The following is a 6,138-nucleotide window of genomic DNA, read 5'->3' as shown; positions in this document are numbered from 1 at the left end:
TTTTTTTTTTTCTTTTTTTTTTAAATGGCCGATGATTTCTAGGGTCGGAATAAAAGCGACGCAGCGTGAAGTCACACAAATGCAATCAAGTGGCGGAACCTGCAGAAGAATGTTTGATTTTCGATCGAATCTGAATAAACCCCCTTCGGGGACGGCGGTTACTCCAGTGGACATCTTACCGTGTTATCAGGTTACAGGGTGGATGAATTTGGGTGAAAGAATTCCCCCTGATTGAATCATTATCATTTGATGTCGAACGTTTTATCTGTGTCTAATTATTCACATGATGGGGAAGAAAAAAAATTATAAAAAAACATCAAAAAGGGGCAGTCAACTAGATCTTGACTTCGGTGTGCTCCTAAGAAATCCTCTTTTGAGAATTTCGGAGAATTTTCAAAGAAAAATGAAGAAACGTAACATCCCGAAAATGTCGTCTTTTCATGACTTAATAAAGTCATTTGAGCACGGAGAGTCCGGAACGCAATGCGGTCCGACCTGCCTTATAAAAATCTCTTTGTGGATTTTTTTTTTTCCTGACGTGACTCGTGTTTCGGCCTCGTGTTTCATATGTGGCGACATAACATCGAGTAGACTCTTATGGGGGTGATTCCCGACCAAAAAAGTAGTTAAAAAAAATAAAAACATCACCTCGTAGCGTTTACCCGTGCTACACGCTACAAGCTAATCTTTTCAATATGTGATGAAACTCAACTTAGTGCCGCGAAAGTGGATTTGTTGTATTGTCGCCCCTTCCAAAAGTGTCCCCCCCACCCCCTTTCCCTTTTTTGTTTCCTCGCTGTGGGAACACACTGGCACACAGATGGTTAAGCCCACCCTCGTGATGAGTGGGACGGGTAGGAGGTTGAGAGGGGGCGGCGGGGGGAGGCGTTGGCGCTGCAGATGGCACAGAGGGCATCGCCAATGGCTCCCCGCGACCGCACAAAGGCGCGTTATCGGGAGATATAATTGGTACGCGAGGTGAGGGAGTGACGGGAGATGTGGAGGTGGGCGCGCGGCACGCTGGCGTTGATCTCGTGCGTCGCACAAAAGCCGCGGGATTCTCGCCGGCGCCTCTGCCCACGCCGAGGCCTGCCCAGAGTGTCCTGGCAGCGCTGGCAGACTCTAATTTTGTCGACGCGGGCGCTCTTTTTGACGCATCCATGCGGCAAATCGGGGCTCACCTTTTCAGGGACGGAAAAGTACAATGCGGTTAATTTCACTCGTTCGGATTTAGTGGCACCAGTCATGGTTGTTCGCCCCAAAGTACAAGAGACGATGTCAAGATTGTCGTACGCTGCGTTTGCGCGATGCTAATTTTCGTTCGACTGTCGATGGCGTTATCAAGCTAACATTTGCTAAGCGCCGCTGCTACGTTGGTAGCATGACTTATTTGGAGTCGTGTTACGGTCATATGAAAGGTTTTTGTCATTTACGAGCCAATAAAAATCAAAAAGCGGCGATCGACATCCCTGCCGAGCAAAAATATTTGCTCATTTGCTTCCCAATCGCCAAATGCTGTTTGCTAATCTTGTGCTTAGCTGTTAGCAAATGACGAATGGTCTTTTTTTTTCTTTTTTTTTTTTTTTTTCAGAGCTGGATATTCCAAACGAGTTCCGGAAAAGCTGCCGAGGCCCAAGCTAGCACGTCAGCTCAGGAGAAACAGGAGGTAAGGACATTTCATGATTTTCAACGTGTCCGAACGATATATCCAAATGTACGTAAATATCAGGGGGGGTGGGGTCTGGAACCTCACGCGAGCAAACGGGGGCGTCTGCCCGACTCATAAATGCGGAAAACACACCGACGTGGAAAGAGGGGTCGTCGTGAAGGTGCGTCCGATTGTGATTAGGACGTGACCTAAGCAAACAAAACACACACCGGTACCCCCCACACCCCCCCTCCTCTCTCATTAGGAAGACCCTACCACGAATCCCTCATGGCTCAGCCTTTGATATGCAATGACGACTAATTCCCTCCTGTGTTCCGCTCTCTGCAGACAGCGCCGTCATTAGACCACCGACACACACACACACACACACACACACACACACACACACACACGCGCGCACACACACACCATCTCATCATTTAGCCCCAGAAGAAGTTCACATTCTCTTCTTGTCTTTTACCTAATGTTATCTTTTGCCTTACCGGGGGGACTCACTTCCCTCACTTGTCATGTAATTAGAACAATATTTACATAAAAACATTTGAATTGTGTATCATTAGAAAGAAAAACTCTTTCTTGATGTGCGGGTGGGTTCTCTTTTTAAAGGCAATAAGGTGAGGCCTAATTTGCGTGTGGCGCTGTTTGTCTGGTCCGCATAAAGTTTTTTTTCGAGTAATGAGAGAGAGAGAAAATCGGGAAATAATCGCCACTTTTGGAATAGGTCAAAAGTATTCCAAAACGTATCTAAAATCTGACTGCACCTACAAAGTTCTACCTTGCCCCTCCCCTCCCCACCTCCCACTTCCCCAACCCTCTGTTTGTTATCAGTCTATTACTACGTCCACAGTCCATTCTGTGGCTATTAAACGTGGTGAACGACCTCACCCCCGCTGACCCCTGCCTGCTAATGGCGCAAAAACACACGAAATGAAAGTCAGCTGGCCATCCCTCCCCCCCACCACTTTTTTTTTTCTTATTCGAATCCATTCATACTCCTCTCGGTGCCCGTTGCTCGGAAATTATCCCCGACGTCGACATAATAAGCGGTGTTGTACTTTTGTGAGTCATTCGGAAAAAAATAAAATCAAAAATCCCGATGGAATAACAACGACAATTCGCGGCGGATCAGAGAGGCCCATTAAACGCTAGCGGCTTCCGGTCCGAGGTAGTGGACAAGTTGTGATAAGAGCAAGCCGACTGATCAATGACCGTCAACACTGGTGCCGAACTATTGAGTTGACTTTCGGAGGCCGGTTAAGTGGAGTCTCCCCCGACAGACCACCTCAAGAACTGCAGTTTTTCGGTTCGCTGCGTTTGACCCACGATGACTTCATCATCATGAAGTTCAGTTGTACACTGTTGTGGGGGTTTTTTGGGGTATCCCTGCTAGCGTTTGCCCCCGCGGGTACATTTTGTCATAAAAAAAAAAAAAAAATTAAAAGTCCGCTATATGTGTGAGTTCACTTTTCTGCAATTTCCTGATGAAAAATTTCAACTTGTAATCAGTACAAGCAAATCTGGTGATAAATCGTCAGTTTTGGACCAAAGTACAAATGAAGCGTTGTATGAAAGGACGTTGAAACAATGGCCCCCACTATTGTCAGTGACACCAGACTGATTGGCAGCGGCGCGGTGCGCCAAAAGCAGGCTGCAGTTAAGTGAGCGATTGTATTAAAAGGGCTGTTTGGTGGGGGGGGGGGGGGGGGGGGGTGGGGGGGGGGGCATCTCGCTCGTCGCCCGCGATAATGAGGATGTTTTCTGTCCTCGTTTCAATCAGCGCTCGGCACCGAGGCGAGCAGATGCACGGCGCGTCGCAGATGCGCCGCTATTGGAATGACATCTGAAAGTAAAACTCTCGAGCCTTCTTCGCCGCGTCGCGAGCGCGCGCTCCTGTTTAGAAGCGATTTCCTGGCGCCGAGCGGCGGCTGTGACGACGGCGAGTCCGGGAGCGAGGAAACGCGGCAAAGGGGAAGAAGGGGCGGGAGGAAAATCTTTTGGCAAAGGGGTCTCGGCTTTGAAGCATTTTGGAGGGAGATGACATGCAAAATTAGGAGGGAAGATTTTCGCCCTCTCCACTTTGACTGAGTATTCAACGTGGAGGGTTGGGTGTGGAGCTGGGGTGGGGGGGTTCTTCGAAGAGATAAATGGCGTCGGAGGGCACGGCGCAGTCCCTCAACAACACAGATTAGCTTGTCTACGCTCGCTCAGAATCTGTTCGGATCGCCAGCCGTTTGATTAAAGTTTGGTTGTTTTTTTTTCCCAGTTTTACATGCAGGTACTTCACAAGCGTTCCCTTCCAACTTTTCAAACGTCAATTGGAATGGAAAAGGGCCTTGTCCTAGTCAAGTGTCCCTTTACCAAATCAAAAAAAAAAAAAACAAAAAAAAAAAACGGTCCTTTGCCATTTGTTAGATACAGCGGCGATACAGTCGTGTCTCTATTTTTTGCTTTTGTAAAAATGTTCATGATATATATGGCACCATATCAGAGCCACACGTTTTTTTTTTTGCCAGTTGTTCTGATATGAATGTAACATGATGACGAGAGGGACTGCATAACAAGAGGCGGGGCTTGTGAGCTGCTTCGAACAATACAGTACAACACTCCTCAGTGTTTTCCAAGAGAAGATCATGTGAATAACCGAGTGTGGCATTAATGACATTTTACGTCGAGGAAACAAATTGGAGGTGTTGGAGCCCAACTCCCATCAATGCAAATGTATTTTTGCTAAAAAAAAACTGGATCCATGGGACAATTTGAGAATCGCGGGGACTTTGCGTGAGAAAATGTAATTTTAGCACGAAGTTGCCTTCAACTACTTGGAATCAAAATGTCAAAGAAAGAACTGAATCAAGGCCCGGAGATTCCTTCGTACGAAAGGCGGGCTATACCCTGGACCAGGGCGAGGGAACTTCAGTTCCTCGAGAGCCATATCCTGCCTGTTGTAGGTCCTTCCCTACTCCAACGCACCTGATTCGATTGTTCAAGCCTCCACAGAGCTTGCTGATGAGCTGATCGTTTGAATCAGGATATGGCCCTCGAGGAACCGGAGTTGCCTACCCCTGCCCTGGACTGTAAGTTGGACAGAAAACCATTTCCACACTTTGATCCATTGTCCATCCATCCAATTGTCCTTCGTGCTACTCCTCCTTGGGGTCGTGGGTAAACCGGAACCGATCCAGGTCCGCACTTGGACTGGACCTGGATCTCTTGATTATGAGGCGGATGAGCTTACGCTAACCTTGACGATCGTCATCGTCAGGCCAAGTAACACCAAAGTACCTGGAGATAAGCTCCGATCGTGTCGGCATGAGAAACTAAGTGAATAGAATGTTTAGACTCCCATTGTTCCTCGTGCTAATCCTCCTTGGGGTCGTGGGTAAACCGGAGCCGATCCAGGTCCAGCACTGGTCTGGACCTGGATTTCTTGATTATGAGGCGGATGAGCTTACCGCCACCCCTACGACCGTCACCGTCAGGCCAAGTAACACCCACCAAAGTACCTGGAGATAAGCTCCGATCGTGTTGGCATGAGAAGCTTACTTAGCGAATAAAACGTTTTGACTGCCATTGTACCTCGTGCTACTCCTCCTTGGGGTCGTCGGTAAACCGGAACCGATCCAGGTCCAGCCCTGGACTGGACCTGGATCTCTTAATTATGAGCCGGATGAGCTTACCGCTAACCCCTACGACCGTCATCGTCAAGTAATACCCACCAAAGTACCTGGAGATAAACTCCAGAAGCTTAATGAATCGAACGTTTTTACTCCCAACGTGAACCGAAAACTGTTCCGAAGATCGCGGAGCAAAGCCGACGTGGATCTCTGCCTTTGAAAGTGACGAGGTTGATCTAGCCGGAGTGATATTGTTGTGCCCACACGGGAGCAGATGTCGCTGGCACTTACTCAATACTTTCTCTTTCTCTCTGTCGCTCTCTCTCTCCGCATTTCCTTTTCTGTTTCTCTCGTTTCTGGCCAGATGGGAGAGATGCTCCTCACTCCGGATCACAATGCTCGGCGAGTCATGTGATCCATAAGCTCGCTGTCTCCTTCCTCTCTCGATCTGTTTCTCTTTTGTCTCATTTGATCCACAAGCGCTCGCTCTCCCGCTTTCTCCGTGTCCTGACAAAGGCGGACAAAGGCCTTTCATTTTCTCCGGGCCCTGCTTGAGCTCTCTGTTTGTACTGTACCAAACTGGGCTCCGGCTCTCCATTGTATTGCCTCCTCATTGCAGAGAAAAGGTGTCTACGGGGCCCCCGGGGCCCAGCACTTGGGAAAAGGGGCCTTGCTCCATGTGGCGAAGGGTTGCGTTTACGGCACGACAGGAAGAAGAAAGAACATAAGCGACAGAGTATATTATTTCATGAAGTGCTTTGCGACTCACTAAGGGATTGAAGGACCCTAAAACCTTGCGGCTCTGTGTGACAAGGGCATGACCCCCCCCCCCCACTCATCACACCCCCCCCCACA

At 48.6% G+C, this 6,138-nt stretch overlaps 1 long non-coding RNA gene across 1 annotated transcript in view; it reads left to right on the top strand.

The window, feature by feature from the left end:
- Positions 1-863: 863 nt before the first annotated feature.
- LOC109531830 (uncharacterized) overlaps positions 864-6,138 on the top strand; it is a 46,153-nt gene continuing 40,878 nt past the window's right edge. The window contains exons 1-2 of the long non-coding RNA XR_002171255.1: positions 864-1,004; positions 1,592-1,666. This is a non-coding gene — a long non-coding RNA (uncharacterized LOC109531830). The remainder of the gene's footprint in view (positions 1,005-1,591; positions 1,667-6,138) is intronic.

Source organism: Hippocampus comes, unplaced genomic scaffold, assembly GCF_001891065.2.
Source record: "Hippocampus comes isolate QL1 unplaced genomic scaffold, H_comes_QL1_v1.1 scaffold196, whole genome shotgun sequence".
NCBI classification, from domain to species: Eukaryota; Metazoa; Chordata; class Actinopteri; order Syngnathiformes; family Syngnathidae; genus Hippocampus; species Hippocampus comes.
Note: the sequence above shows the minus strand (reverse complement) of the source record. Positions and strands in the feature narration are given on the sequence as shown.